At 34.1% G+C, this 17,310-nt stretch overlaps 1 protein-coding gene across 1 annotated transcript in view; it reads left to right on the top strand.

Annotated features, from left to right (window-relative positions):
• Window positions 1-17,310, top strand: part of Su(tpl) (Suppressor of Triplolethal) — a 76,414-nt gene that overhangs the window by 7,313 nt on the left and 51,791 nt on the right. The gene's annotated exons all lie outside the window — the stretch shown is intronic.

The raw sequence follows: 17,310 nt of genomic DNA on the forward strand, positions 1-17,310 counted from the left end.
CTCTCACTTTTATTACTTATCGCAATTTATCACGAGAAATTTCTCTCTCTCTCTCTCTCTCTCTCTCTCTCTCTCTCCCCCCCTCCCTCCTCCCACATTAAAAATAATAGCTCGTTGACTTTAGAGGTATTTCCTTTTTCTCTTGTATTTTGTTTCGTGCCTATGTCGGCTCATCTGTCGCGGATTGATGAGAAAGTAATGTGATTGAAACTCCATCAACCTCCTCTGTTCTCTATGAACGTGTAAAAAGATTTTACAACTAAGAATTTCCTCAGAGCTTACTTTTTTTATTATCGTTGATTATTATCCATTAGTTACCTCTTTTCTTACGTTGGTTTTCACGAATTTTTCATACGACATTTTAACATTTGGATTTGATTCACACTCGGTCTATTGTTAGTGTTTCATCTAGATGGAGAGATAGATTAGTGAGAAACTCGGCGCTTTGATGAATTCGCGCGGAAAAATCTCACCTAGAACGATTAGGTGTACACTTTAATTAAGGACGATTAGTCTAACAATAAGTTCACTGTAGGAGATGGTGATCGATGTAGAATTGGAAAAGTTAATATTGTATATGGTTTATATGAAGTTAGCCCCTCATTTTTTTATTTTGGATATTTTTTAGTTGTTCCAGGTTGTTCTGTTCATTTTGAGCTTGAATATTTAATTTTGTGTTCATAAAACAATAATGATGGGATTATGTTTACAAACATAAAAATAATCTTTGAACGCTTTATGTTATTTTTTTGCTATCTTTTTAAATTTTTCTTTGGGGAATTTAATACTTTGGAATAATATTTGAAATAATTAGAACAATCCAGAACAACAAAAAAAATTTGAGTTTTTCGGAAAATGGGAGGCCACTCAAAAAAAAGTTTTTTTGCTTTTTTGTTTTTTTTTTTTTTTTTTTTTTTTTTGACTTGTAACGTTGGAAGAATATAGAAGAAACTTAGATCAACCTGGGACAAGTAACAAAACATCCATAATAAAAAAATGGGGGACTAACTTCATACAGGCATTGTATACGATAGAAAACACGACGTGCGCGAATGTTGGAGTTGCCCAGTTGCCATGTCTATGGCGAAGTCTCGAGATTGTGATAAAAAGATCGGTGAAGGGAGAGTGATGTGATTCTTGTGTCGGTATTCCGTGTGGTTATCTAGCAGAGCAAAGGCTTTCTCCTAGGAAGGCCTTTGAGAGGCGTCCTTTCTCTCTAAGGACGTCGGGACGTTAAAAGAGTTCGTCTCAAGGCCGTTGCTCTTATACAAGAAATTAATGCTGCGTGTTCACTTTACAAACTGGGAATCGAGTCACGCCACTGTCCCCATGCTTTTACCATAGTCGCGAGTCAAAGTATTATTGTAAATTACTTAATGAGAATTAATCCTTTTGGATTAATCTGACCGCGGCGAATGAGACCTAATGGAAATCTTCAGACGTTTTAAATACAATACCAGATGTGTGACTATATAATTATGGTAGAAACTCTCCTTGGCGCTGATATTTAAACAATAAAAGATAGCGATCGTCGGGATTCACATTTCAATTGTCTGTGTAAATATCCTATGTCATCGTCACACTGCATTTTGGTAATATCATGGGACTTAATATGAAAGACGAATTATCTTTTCGATATATCCTTTTTTCTTCTCTAAAAGTCTATTTTATACTTACTCTTTATTTTAAATTTTTTACGTATTTAAGTAAATGCTGATATTAAAGAAATAAAAGATACAAAAGAATATACAAGAAAAAGATTGTTGAAAAGAAAATCAAAGCTGTTGAATATTGGATAAAAGTATAATATAACGCGATATTGCACTGTTTGATCATACACACTCTTCTAATTACCGATAATTATGTATCCGCCCTAACTGGCACACAGGTGCTTGTCACAAAAGTTTTTATATTTTACCGACACATGAAGCAAATCGCACGGATGAGGGCAGGTTTAAAAAAGGATTCTCGGTCGCGTTAATCGCTTACGGGAATTTCCCGGCGTTTTACCATAATACCACTTTCTCAGTTAGAGAACATGGACGCGCGCACTAAAAATTCTCGCCTCGCGACTCGTTCCATGGAGGTAATTTACGCGCCGTCCATCCCCCCCCCCCACGATCGTAATTAAAATGTTCTTTTAAAAGGAATATATTTTGAAACATTTCAACGAGTGGGGCGATGAAGAAAGAAAGTACAAAGCCGCTTGATTTTGTGCAGGGCGATTATGACAGAATATCTCTCAAGAAAATATTTGTTAGCACAACAAAAACACCTCTGAACCCGGCCTCCCATTTTCAAAAATTTGAAAAATTTATTAGAGTTTTGATAGCCCCTTTCCCAACCCCCCCCCCCCTCTAAGAGTTCTGTAGTTCTCTATCGGTTTTAGAAATAGTTCCGTCGTTTAAAACAAAGAAAATGGCATTTAAAGATACGGGGAGCCAACTTCACATTTTTTGCAACTTTGAAACGTCACAACTTTTTTGTTATCAATTTTAGCGCTTTGGTTATTAAGGATAATTTTTAGAACTCTTTGGGGGGCTATCAGAACTCTAATAAATTTTTCAAATTTTTGAAAATGGAAGGCCGGCTTCACAGGGATAATGAAAACTCACCAGTTCTAGTATTAATGTCTTAATTTCTTAAGAATGACACTTAAAGATTTACCTGAGCTGGGAAACTTAAACGACTAGTGTAAATACAAAGTCATTTTGTCAGGAGTCGACAAGTATATTTTTTGTTTGCACGTACATACCGTTAAATATTTTTATACTTTGTTAAAGATATCAAGAGACACGATAGTGTCTTAGCTAAGTCCAGCGTAAGTAACAAAAGGCGCTCCGTGTTTTTTTTACGCTAACCGGCCAGTTGAGAGTATTCGATATTTTCAGTTTATTCAATATAATAAATCTTATTACACATTGAACAGTGTCAGAATTATGGAACTTTCGGGGTTTGAGTTTGAAAATACTTTACAATTTTTCTAGGTTATATTACATGAAATAGTTTTTACAGATCCAAAAAAAATATTTTTAAAAAACTAAGTTTTATTTAATCAGTATTGCTGCTTTTTTTTACCTAAGAAATTTAAATAAAGTGACCTTTTTTGAACTATCAATCGAATTATTTTTGTTTTATTTAATAAAACCTTTGAAGAAAAATTGTTGTTTCTGCCTGTCTAAATTGCTTTATGATTTATTTTAAATTCAAATAAAAAAGTATTCATACTTTTTTCAAAATTAGAGTGTTTATTTCTGTGAAAAAAAAAACAATAATAAAAATAACTGAAATAATCAAAGAAAATTGAAAAGCAGTATTGTTATAAAAGTCTGAATAACACAAATTAATATGCTTTATCTTAAATTTACTAATTATAGGTAAGTTGGCACGATTCTTGATAAACATTAAAAAATGTTCCGCATTTTTAATATCAAAAAAATAAAATATGACGTGCTAACTTCACGTTCCAGCACGACACATCCTCCTCTAAAGTACAAGAAAATATCGAAAATCAAAATGTTCATTAAAAGTTCTCGTTAATTCTATATCAATTCTATAATTATTTATTATTTCAAGGCAAAAGAGAACTTTTAATGAACATCTTGATTTTCGATGTTTTCTTGTACTTTAGAGGAGGATGTGCCGTGCTGGAACGTGAAGTTAGCACGTCATATTTTATTTTTTTGATATTAAAAATGCGGAACTTTTTTAATGTTTATCAAGAACTATAGAACTATGAAAAGTGCTACTGAAACTGCCATTATTTTTTTAAAATTAATAAAACGTCGTGCCAATTTCACAGATACTATTTTATAGAGAACTTATTGAATATCGGAAGTTTAATGTGATACAAATCTAATTCTTTGCAACATCTGGAAACAATTTGTTCGATAAACAATTCTAGATATATACTGATAATGCATTGTAGAGAAATATACGGAAAATGCTCAAGATTCAGCAAACTCAATTGTTTGTCGAAGGGAAGTTAACATTTTTATATTTATTTACAATTGTGACTATATGATTTCACAATTCAATGTTTTTATATTTCTTTTAAGATAATAGATAAATAATATTGTACAAGCTGAATTGTTATAAATTGCTCTGATTTTCAAACGCTTGTCTGTCAAAAAATCAAATTTACTTCAATTGCATGATTAGACATATTGCCTGAATTATTTCCAATGCAAACACAAATAACAATATTGCAAAGGTGATATCATAGGAATTAATCACAAAAGCGATATTCTCCGGTAGACAAGTATATCTAATGCGCCATCCGAGGCGGAACATAACGGCTGCTATCGATACGCGTTTCCGGCTTTCGATGAAAACAGGTCGAACATGCTTTGAGAAATTTCTTCAAGATGATTTGTGAATTACGCACATGTTTATGTCGGGAGAAAAATTCATTACTAGATTTACTACGATTTCATGCTTGTCACTTTTATGCTTGATCTCTATCGTAATTTTCATTTATATTAAATCGTCTGTAGTTAGTTATAAAAGCTATAAAATGGTCCGAACATATCTTCTTGTATATTATTTCTTCTTATTTAAAAAATTTTGTGTTAGAGTGATCGAGACTACTTGGTTTTCATTATTTTAATTTTACAATTTTATTATAATTATATTTATATATCTGCCTAAATATTAAATTGTATCTATCAAACTATATTTATAATTTTTTTTACCAAAAAGTTAGCTACATATTTATTATTGTACGGATGAAAAAAAATTTAGCATAAATTTAATTGTAAACGTTTAATCGTGTCGACGAAAAATTTGATAGTTGATATCACAATAAAATATTGAACAGCATGCACAAAAAACAAGAATATTATACCTATTTATCTTGTCGCCACTGAGACTTTTCTGATATCGCATGTTACCATGTTTTCGTGCGCATTATCTATCCGATAAAGCCAGATAATACAGTAAAAGAGCGCAGGGAAAAAAATATATACATCTAAAAAATATTATGTTATTTAAGGATTATGTGGATTATAGTAAAACTATGAGTGCGGATTTCTATGGAAATTTTTTTTTTACTTATTCAACAAAGTGCTATCTTGAAATTTGATTAACTTGTGAATTATATCCTACATCTAAAAAAATGGAATTTGTTAAACTTTAGTTGAGCTTATGACTTACGTTTTGTGTATCTTTATACTGTATACTTTTTGAATTTAAATACGTATTTTTAAGTGGAGACTATAAAGTTTGGCTTTCTACGAATGTTTTACGTTGGTATGTCAGTTTATCTATTTGTCGATTGACTCCTGTGAACTTGGCACATCATACTTAAAAATCTGAAATTTTTTTTAGAGTTCTGGCATTCTTTTGAATAGTTCTAAAGTTCTATATAAAGATTTTAAATAGTTCCGATGATTAAACACAAAAAATCGAATTCGAAAATATGGTGTGCTAAGTTCACGCAGCGTGCACGACTACTGTACAACAACAAAACGATAATATTAAAAAATGAAAAAGGCTCTCTTGTAAAAAACACAATTACCAGACAATTAAGAAATAGCAATGATAATAATAAACCATAATATACGTTTATGTCTGCGTTATAGTATAAACGATTTTTCTTTTCTTCTTTCGTTTAAATTTTAGAACGGTTCTCTCACTTATGATGGTGTTTTTAATCCAGGATTATATGAGACATTTATGAAATATGTAATTACAATATTTGAGATATATTTTCATGTCGATCGCATAATGCGCTGGTAAAATTGTATGTTTTTTTTATAAGATCGATAAAAAATAATTTAATAATTTTGTGAGATCTCTAATTCGTACCGTGCTAATTTATACAACATGTTTTGATTCGCAATACGGAAGTGTTTGCGCATAGATCAATCATAGACATAATTCAATTCCATCTCGAATTCCATCATCAATAATTCGTGAGTGATCGTGATTTGTCAAGAGCGCGGGCAAAATAATCGTTAACTTGGGCGACCGTCATCTAATTAATTTTTTATTCTTAGTACAATCATCGAATTCATCCACGATTGATTGTAATATATTTAGTGGATGGAATCACACTTAGCTTATGAGGCTATATCGCTTGAAATGAGTATTCGCTTCTTGCAACATATATTTGTAAAGAAAAGTTGATAATAAAAAAAAAAAAAATAATAATAGAGTACTATCACACATAAAAAGGGCTACAAAATAATAAGTTACTTGTTAGATCTTTGTTAAATTGTATTATCTAGATTATTTAGAAATATATATGAATGAAATTGATTTAATTCAAAGACTCGATTCTGTTGGCTCATAATAAAAAATATTAATGCAAATACAGTTTGCAACTATATTCGTAACAAATGTTCCATGATATTGGTTTTTTAGTACTAAAATAGGACGAACGCGGACAGAGACACGGCCGCATTTGTACAATTTCGTCGAAATTATCCAAGCCTAACCTCCTGACCCCGATTCTTCTGGTTTTTCTGACAGCGTGAAATGATGGCATGGCATATTTAAGCCCGCGGCATTGCGTGCTTCGCAGAATGCGCAATTTAGACGGGGGATCGTAAAATTAATGAATTTGTGATATTGGAGCGACGATGACAGGTACAGCGATACGTGCGACCACGTGATTCTATCTGTATTTTCGGTGTACATAAGAGAGGTAAGGTTAATGACGCGGAAATCTTGAATGTTGCGAGTGACGTCAGTCATTATTAAAATTCAACACACAATAAAAGATCTCTTTTTTCCCCTAATATTAATATTTCATTTTTATTCTTAATATTTTTTCTGTACGCATTGTGCGTTTGGTCTAACTCGACAAGATGTAGAATTTTGTTTCGCGCAACGCATACTTTTCGCTAAAAAAAAACGAATACAAAACTTTTACATACGCGTGGAAACTAATAGACAAATAGATCAGCTGTAAGAAGGAACGTCAAACCCCTGACAGGTGCGTTCGATCAGTTGATTCAAGCGCAAGGCAATCTATCGTGTATAAGATTATACGAAGGTTCCGACAAGCTTACGTTCATCGTTAAATCACGCCGAGCATCTGTTTTTGCGAATGTTTTAAAATTATCCATAATTTCGCAGACAGGCTATGGTAGAATTTTATAATTAAGATTAAATTGATCAAACTTTTAAATGATAAGCAAATTTAACTAATTTCGGTTGTTTTTCATTTCTAGTTCGTCCAACGAATTGCATCCTTTTGTTCTCTCTCTCTCTCTCTCTCTCTCTCTCTCTCTCTCTGATTTACAGCTCCTTTCTCTCTTATTGTTAGACGTGTTACGTATTTTCATCGCACACGCGGTTGTGAAACACTGCTGCGGCGTGACGAATTATAAGGTGTCGATTGCATGGTGACATTTCTATCCGCCTACAAGTTTTTGGCGTGAACCACTCGGTTTCGATACAAATTCGCGTCATCGATCGACACGATATATTGAGAATCAGTTGTATAAATCGTGTTTTGAACGATCGAATTCAATGTATGGAAACGAAGTGTATCCATTGTACGCTATGCATGTGGATTCGATTTCAATGTAATAAATCATGTTCGACATAATGAGCATAATATACTTTCAAGAGAGCTATAACGGATAGAACAAAAAAATTAACTTTTGTCCGATGTGATAAGAAAACACATATTTTATAATGAAAGCAAAAGAAATTTTAAAAGAATACTTTTATTAACAATATTACTTTTATTAATTATTCATATTACACAACTTAGCTATTATTATATATATATATATATATATATATATATATATATATTCGTATGTTATTTTATTTAATTAATTATAGTTATTTATTATAATATTATCTCATATATTATATATGTCTTCATATAAATATAATGTATTTTTAAATTTTTGGAGAAGAAAATATAGGTACAAAACACGATTCTGCTTCGCGTTTACCCCCTGTCTTTCTTTCTATATTTATTATATTACAATATTATACTTAATATATGTTATACTTATATTCTATAAAACAATTATCTGCGCTCTCAGATTCTCTCTCTCTCTCTCTCTCTCTATATATATATATATATATATATATATATATATATATATATATGGGCATTCTTATTTTCTCGAATTCTTATTCATATATGAGCCTGTATTGTTTTTTTAGCGCTGTCGTTGTTCCATAAAGAAATGTGGCTCTCATAATTTATGCTATTCGTTTGTTCTCAAGCTTAGTTGGCGTCGAGCGACCTCTAATTTTTACCTCCGTGGTGTGATTAACTTTGTAAGAAGATACTGTTCTCATTCACACTTAACCGCGTACGGTTACACCCGACAACGAGAAGGATAGTAGTGTGCATACATATCCGGCGCCGTTTATTTTCCCGTTTTCGTCCCCACCATACGTCGTCCTTCCGTCGGCAGCGTGTAAACATGATTTACATGTATGAATCGTGATATGAATAGCAATGACTCGTATGCGAGAAAAGAAGAGCTTCTTTCCGCATTGAAGCTGCCACTCTATGTTACCGTAGCTTTCTGTCAATATCGACATAACTTCCGGCCCGTAATCGCGCTCGCCGAGTTCCCATTCCAAGTGCTCATGACACTTGACAATGTGTCCGGTGTCTGTCAAGAGTTACTCCATAGTCTCGCTCTGTCACTGCCCTCTAGAAACTACGAAGTCTCCGAAGTCGTCGAGTTTCTACGAATCGATAATTGATGGTGTCCTCTCCGCCCGGCCGTCATTGTCTGTGTTTGTCGTCGTCTCACAATTTCTTTATTAAATTTAAATTTTATTATTAAATTAGTATCATGCTACAAAAATTTTAGTTACGCGCATTAGCATGATGTGTTTTTAATCTTAATACATTAATGTACGAATTCTTTATGTGACTATACTTCACAAAAAGTAGATCTATGGAATGAGTTGTTTCTTGACCGTCTAGAAAGTTAAGTAAAATCGGAGGTAAACGTGGGACATTTTGCACTTGCATAGAAAATAAAAGGAACGAAACTAGTTTTGTGTGAATTTCCGATGAATTAATTAAGCCGCCATGTCGTTCAAGATAGACAAAATATTGTGATTTGCGAAAAAAAAATATATTGCAGCCACACGGTCGGGATAACTGTTGTGTATGTTCAAGATATGATAAATGGCGATAAAGAAATGAGAAGAAGCCGCAGCTTCATTCGGGACGATATTCCTGTGTACTCGCGTTCTACAAGCGATGATATATCGCATATAGAGTTTAATGATATTATCATTTTATATTCCACGCGTCATTACTCGTTCACCGCATTTAAGCGTTTTCTCTCTCGAAATAAACGTTCGAGAATGAGCGATTATCGTGGATGCGCGCTTTCGTTTCCCGGTTTCCCGTGGTAGTTGGAAAATCCTGCGGTTACGTACGCCGAAAGCTTGTGCGCAGAATATTTAATCCCAGAACTTCCAAATTAAAATACTTTTGGCCAACAATGCTGTTGCACGATTATTAATATTTCGTTTTATCACCGCAGTTCGTGACGAAGCTGTCTTGACTTATACAGAAATCTAAGTATAATATAATATAATATTATATTATACTATTGTATACATATTGTATATATACAAAAATAATATTACATACATTTATATGAAAAAAATTTATTTTTCTGCTATACATACATATATGCACATAATATTATTTATGAGTAACGAGAAAAAGACACAAAATACATATGTAGCTGCTTGTTGTAAATTCATATTTTTTCATAAAAATTATTATATTTTATATCAATTGATTTTTCTCATGAGATATTTCACAGTTGTACAATTATTTCAAATTAAAATGTAAAATACTCGTAAATTTTTGGTCATCCCATATCTGTAACTTTTTATGCCGGATATTGCGAGAATCTATATGTAAAAAATTGGAATTTTATTTAAAAAAAAATTAAAATGACCTTTACATGACCTTGAAAAGTAAATCTTATTTAAAATTCAAGATCATCAACTTTCCCCCTTCCAAATTCTATCAATTTTGTTCGAATCATTTTTTTTTTTTTTCTAACGACGTCAAGTTTTTGAGAAAACATCTTATGTAACACTTTAAAAGATTTAATGTAAAAACTTTGTATGTATACAATATATATATATATATATATATATATATATATATGTATATAGTATATACACATATATATATATATATATATTTATTTATTTATATGTATATTTTAAATTTTCATAAGAACATATTTCATCACATGAAAATGAAACTTTGGTGTGAATCGTCCGGTTCAACGCGGCATAAACACGCCTCTATAGAGCAAGTGAAATTCGGCGTGGTACAAACGCGAGTACACAGATACACAGGTAGTCATCGATGTGACATCGACACGACCAAACTTGGGAACAAGTTGATATAATCCTTAACGAAAAGAATCCTTACGTCTTACTGGCTTACGGAGGCGACAAGAGCTTCTCGTCGATTCGACATCCTTGACTGGAAAAAGCGACAGATATCTTTCGGGCCTTCTCATTGTACTCGTATCTGGTACTCAGTTTTTCCTTCCCTCTTTTTACTTGTCCATCTGCCCTTAAGAAGGTAAACGCACAAATAATGATTCCCGATTGTCCGGTCTTACCGTATTTGCTCCCTTCGTTTTCCTCAGTCCCACACATTTTCTCTTATCATCCACAAGCTTTTGTTTTCCACCTACTCTCTACTCCACAAGACACTTTTTCGCCAACCGAGAAAAGAGAAAAATAAAAAAGGACGTTGTCCTGACAGGACAGGCAGTCTATTGTATCCCGAGCTAACTGAGTTTGCTCTTGTTGGTAATTCGATTGTCGTGGCCGCGCCGTCTGGCAATTTAAATCTGCCTGTCCACCGACGGTAAAAACTATACGACAGGATCGCCGTTATTAACTGTAGCGAATTACGTCGCATTGCATACTTTCTTCTCTTTCCTTCTTTTCCCTTCCCTTTCTTTCTCTCTCGTTCTATCTACTCGGAAATATTCCTCGGGAAACGATCGCATAAAGTCCTCGCAAATTACGCAATTGCGCGATTTATTTATCGTATCGTGTTGTACAAAGGCGGTAAATTTATTTTATCTTCAATCTCGCGCACGCTCCGCGACGATTTACAGCTTTGCGACAATTATTACCAGTAAAAAATACAATGTAAGCGCACGTGCCATTTTACACGATACTTAGATCGAGCATCTAATTTTTAAATTGGACTTTACTCTTGTAAGGCTATACACGTGAGCGACGTTTAAGTCCGAAATTCTACCAAACAGAACGAGCACCTAATTCGGCGTTTACATATCTTAAAATAATATCAATTAACGAGTATTTTTGTACCATTAACAATCGAGAACCTAATTTTCTAAAGGTACCTTACAAGAGTAAAGTACTATTAAAAAATTAGGTGTTCGATAGTTATTGGTGTCAAAATATTTGTTAATTAATATTGTTTCAGGATATATAAACGCCGAATTAGGTGCTCGTTCTGTTTGGCAGAATTTTGAACTTAAATCATGGGCGCGTCAACTGACTTACTTACAAGTGTAAAGTAGTTTAAAAAAAATTTTTTTAAATATATCTTAACGGTTTCTGAGAGCACCTAATTAGTACCTAATTATTATGTATTTGTTTTTATTTTTAATTATTTTATATTTTTTTTAATGGGGGGGAGGGGGCCAACTTAACGTTAAGTCAGTCCCACCCAATATAAATTTAATTTTCTGCCAAACGGTTTGAGCACCTAATTCCGGACTTTAGCACCTAATTAGCCTATTTTTAGTACTAGTTTTAATTAATTTTACGTTGGTGGGGAGAGGCTAACTTAATGGGGGTTTTGATATTAATATGATAATTGATCGGAGATTACGAAGAAAAGAATACAAGACAAACTTCGTTAGCTTGTGTCATCTCCAGTTTGGAGGATCAATGCCATTCTTTTCTTTTTCACCCTTGTCTTTCCCATCCAACGAATCTTAACTCTATTGTTCTCTTATATTGAGAGGCAAATGAGAGACTTTGTTGTACACTGTACAACAGCGAGATGATAAAATTAAAGTTTGCTAATAAAAAAGAAAATAAAAATAAAAAAAGTTTATAGAGAGAAAATGCTGATTTTGTGAAGTTTTTTTCTAAATAAAGCGTTAATAATACGCTTTAAATACCAGCTCCGGTTTTTCTGCAGCTCTCCAATGTGATGGTATACATGGAATCTTTTACTTACTTGTTTCTCTCAGGATATTCTGCTTTTTATGCGAAGCGAATTAATTAAAATGGATTTCGCTGCTCGAGAAGAGTTTAGTCCTTTCGCAAACTCGCGCGGTTCATTCGATCGCGGCAATTGATTGACCGAACAGGGAATTCAATTTCTTCTTTTCCTAAAGACGGTACGTAAAACTTGTTTGACATTTATAGACACGCGTAATCATCTTAGGTTCGAAGACTATCGCGGCTTTATTGTACAAGTTCGAGCTGCCGATGATGTTTCGATCGCGCTACGCTGTCGTGGAAATATTAATTCTTGACGTAACGCGTGATTTATTGGAGGTAGCGCTGACGCAAGATGTTCCTCAAGCACCCCGTAATTATAACCGATAGTCTTCAACGTACCTATCTTTTTGCTTCGTATCGTTTACGTAACTGAGCATGGTATTGAGGCTTCCGGTATTTTTACTCGTGCAATATCTTTGTTACACTTTTTTAATTTTTTAAAAATTATAACTTTTTATTTTCGAATAAAATAATAAAATTTAAGTAATATAATTTTTATAATAAATCTCAGTATTCTTTTGATTTTTTTTTTTTATTCTCACAATTATATTTTATTGAATTTTATACGGTCTTTCAAAAACGTTCAACGTAAAGTTTATCTTTGTGCGATCATAAAATAAGTTTTCTCGGGTCTCTTTGAAATAGGAGTAATTTTTCTTGCGGTCTCTGACCGCCGGGAAAATAACGGCAGATATCGATGATGCAAAGATCGGGAATGGAAGCTACGAGAAAGTAGTAGCGTGTACGAATGCATTTTGAAAGGCATACATTTGAAAGTGACGACAGACAACCGAGAGACCTTAGAAATAACGCGCGCGTTTAAACAGACAAACGAATAAGCAGTACTTTACGCGCTTATCGTAGGTACATCTAATCGCTCTGATTACGACGCTCGCTGTCTCGTTGCCCGGACCTTTAGAACCTAGTTTACCTATCCATCGTTCGTGCACAAATTTCGTGCATAAATTTCGCGTATAATGCTTATTAATATGAGTTTATTCGCAGGTTGATAGATAATCGATCGCGGCAGAATCGAAGGATTAACGAACGCTTCTTAATTCTAGCAAGATCAAAATGCATAATTAGTTGCGCAATGTAATGTTACGTGTGAAGATCGATTATTAATTGTAAATCTAATCGACCTCGTAACGAATTCCTTATATGTAAAGTTTGTACCTTAAAATTAGCGTGCGATTCTGTAGTGAATTATGTGTCTGCTCTCTGTATCGAAGATCCCTGATTCAAATTCAATAAGAAACATCGAACTCATTCGAATTTATTCGATCGCCACTTTTCGGAAGACAGTGACAGCCCACCGAGAATATCTTGCCATAAGATCCCCTAATCTAGGCCGTTAGAAATCGGCGTTAAAAACTGTAGATCTCATATAGCTGCGGAAAGACGCACTTGCAGATATATGTAGAGGGACCACCCTCTGATAAGAGGAACTGATAAGAGAACTAGAGAGAAAATTGACATTTTCGATTTTCTTAATTTTAATAATGTTTAATAATGGAATCCTCGACAACAGATATTTTCAAAGCTTGATAAAATATATAGAAAAAAATTATTTATATAAAATTTTATTGGTCTCCTGTCAAAGAGTTAAGGTCAAGCTGGAGTATCCACGATTCTAGATTAGCTACGATCCAATTTTATAAAATCGGTTTCAAAATTGATCGGTACACATATGTATTATACGTGCACATGTGTCCGCGTGCACCAATTGTGCGCCGTGTGCATATGTATGCGTGTATATACGTACGAGGGAGGCAGAATGAACAGCAGGCTGGAGTTCGCCGCCTGAGAGAAAGTGAACCAGTTGGCGGTGTTGGCGAATTTCTCGTCGCAAATAAGCGTACCATGTGCTGCTTGCTACTGTCTACCTGTTGCGAACTGGCAACCATGCCTCTCGTCGCATGGCGATTATGCCTGCGCAAAGCAATTAATTGAGAGCCGGCGAACGCGAGAGATTTTTGGTAAAGCACTTCCTTTTCCACGTCGGTGAATACCGAGTCTCACGACAACATCTGGTTATAGACAAAAGTGGACAGCCATCGGTGATTCCACATTTTTGCTAGTTGTATTTATGTGCGTAAGCATAAAATATAATCCCTCTTTTTTTATCATAAACTACACACATATCAGTATATGATTCTTTAAAGTCTTTTGTAAACTAATATATATTTTCATTAGTATTGGTTTGCGGATCTTTGGTAGAATCAGTTGCCTAATAATTGCAATATATCTTGAATTTATTATGCGATTGACGTTTTGTATTCCGTGATAGCTCGTAATATACGTACTAGATGCATCTCATTTTCTGAGGATAAAAAATACAGAGTTCAACTGGTTAATAAAAGCAGTTTTATGGTTTAAACGCGGCCATAAGAGGATAGATACCGCGTAGCACATAGTTGTGTGTTTAATTACTTAATTAGGTGGTTTCTTACCGCGTGTTATTACATAGATTGCCGTATGAATTAGAGCCGCCGCGTGTATCGGCGTTGCTGATAGCACAGCAACAACAATTTATTACGTGCATTCAGGGTTAACGAACCAAAAATATTCCTATAGTTCCTATTTTCTCACATCACGATTGCGGAATGATTGCCAAACGCTCGCGGCTCGCACTCGCGTAGAATCGCAAAAAATTGAATCAGAAATCAAAGTGAAGTGCACGCTTTCGCCTTTACTCATTGAAGGAAGCGAAAAAAAGTGAGGGAATGACTAAAAATATTAAGTTATTATGTTTAATTAAAACATAATTAAAACATATTTGTTTTGATGTATGCAGCTGAGATTTCTTATAGCGATTGTTGTGAATGTAGTTCTATAATTAAATACGACTTTATCATTTATCTGAGAAAATAAAATTCGCTTTGAGAGAGATAAAACTCGATTGATTTTTTTTCTCTTGTTGATATTTATTTATATTGAAATATGTATATAATACTTTCCTCTTTTTCTCTATTGTATTATATATTTCTAGAGAATTTTAATGCACGCATTTATATATTTATTACTCATAAAAAAAGTAAAGATTTTAAGTTGCCATAAAGCAATTTTTATGTAATATAGGTGCTCTTTCCTAACGTTACTTTGGGTAAGCTCTTTTCTCACTGTTCTCAACTTGAGAAAATATTTCCCGCAGACATCTTCGGAATATCTGCGAATAAACGTTTTGTGGCAAAATATCGATGTAAAAGGTATATGTTTACGCAACTGTACACGCACAACATAGATTTCTTCTTGCCTTTTCAACTTTTTCTGATCGTGCAAGACCAAGTATGTACATATTTTTAAATACTTTGACTAGACGTCAAGTTTTTTTCTTGATATTGCGGGAGAACAACACGTGCTGGAATATCACACTGTCGTCGTTTTCTCATAAACAAGTCATTAACGTTATGTTACTGATAGCTCGTGATTAACTCGTTATTAGAGAGTAATCAGCGTCTCTGTAGATGCGTATTAATTAAGCGGCGATAAAGCAATTGATAACGCAACGGCAACTCATCAAGTCTAGAAAAAAACGCACGTGCAATTTCATTAAGGTGGAAATTTGAACACTCTATTTGCTAACAGTTAACAAATCGATCGCTCCAGCAGATGAATATGACACAAGAGGAAGAAATAATTAATCTGCGAAAAACTCGTGGACTAAGATGCATGGTGAGCTGTTGTTAACGCAATGGACTCAGATCGGAGATCCAATTCTAGTAGAAAGGGGATAAAGGGTCGTCGTCGTCGCCGCCGCCGTCGGGGGTGAGAATGCGATGCGTAAGAGACGCGGAGAAGTCAGAGGGGTTGCACCCAGGACGAAGAGTTATTGACCTGTCGCCGAGGAGGTTCTCTTGTTTGAGAGTGGCTTGCAAGAACCTTTTCGAGGTCGTTTGTATAGAACATGAAACGTCTCATTTTCGTTTTCATCAAATTATAATGAAATGTAGAAAAGAGTGCGTGCGATTCAGTTATTATTATGTTCTTGATCAACAAATCTAAACATTTTGTTTTATATTCTTGATATTTTATTTATTTCTTGTTTTATACATTTTGACTTTATGCGCGTTATAAAGATATATAAATGCAAATTCTATATAATGTCGCAAGTCTTTTGTAAAGTCTTTTTTATGAAAAATCTGGACATTTTATAGAAGTTTAAATTTTACAAAGAGTGTGCAATAAAATACATTCTATATATTTTTACTTTTCTAATAAAATCATATACTCGTTGTTTGAAATTTTTTATTTCCTCTTCCTGCGATCATTTATTACATTTTTATAGATGTTCTCACATAAACGAGTTTAATCAGTGAATAGTAGTAAGCTCCTTCATTTGTCCTTTCGCCTTTTCTCCTTCCCATATTTCCGACCGTTGAGGCCAACGACCCGCATCGACAATAGCGATGGCGACGTCGAAATTTCACTTACTTCGCCGCGGGAGAGAAAGACACCCTCTTTCAGAAGGGAAACACTTTGTCCTCTTAACACCATGTGGATGCGCACGCGTGCGTGCAGTCGATGACTATCGTTAATTTTCGAGCGTCGCAGAAGGGTCCGTTAAACCCCTGCGTTGAACTGCCTTTTATCCTAAGAATGTTTCTCCGAATATTCTAAATTAAAGGAAAATTAATTTAATGATATTTTTTTAAAAACCGTTGTGTGTATAAAAATCGATGCGTGAATAAACGCATAAAATTCGGCGATTGGCGAAACGCGCTTTCGAATAACGAAATGCGATCAAAGGCAGGCGAGATTATTAGAATAATTAAAACTCTAATGGATCCCTTTATTGAGTGAAAGCGACTGAGCAGGGTGATGCTCGATTATTCCGTTGCGTTTATGTAACACGCCGTGGAAATATAATTATTCGCCGTATTACGCCGTGAATACCAATCTACAAGCACACACGGGATATACAACAATACTCGTGTTTGTCATGCGAGCGTGACAGAGAGTCGCTTGTAAAACCTTCGCCGCGACCGTAATGGATTTCTCGGCCGTTGTCTAACGCCGCCGCTTTTTCCGTGGGCCATCAAAGTGTAACCGTCGTGAATC

The sequence above is a fragment of the Anoplolepis gracilipes genome, chromosome 4, assembly GCF_047496725.1.
Source record: "Anoplolepis gracilipes chromosome 4, ASM4749672v1, whole genome shotgun sequence".
Lineage (NCBI taxonomy): Eukaryota > Metazoa > Arthropoda > Insecta > Hymenoptera > Formicidae > Anoplolepis > Anoplolepis gracilipes.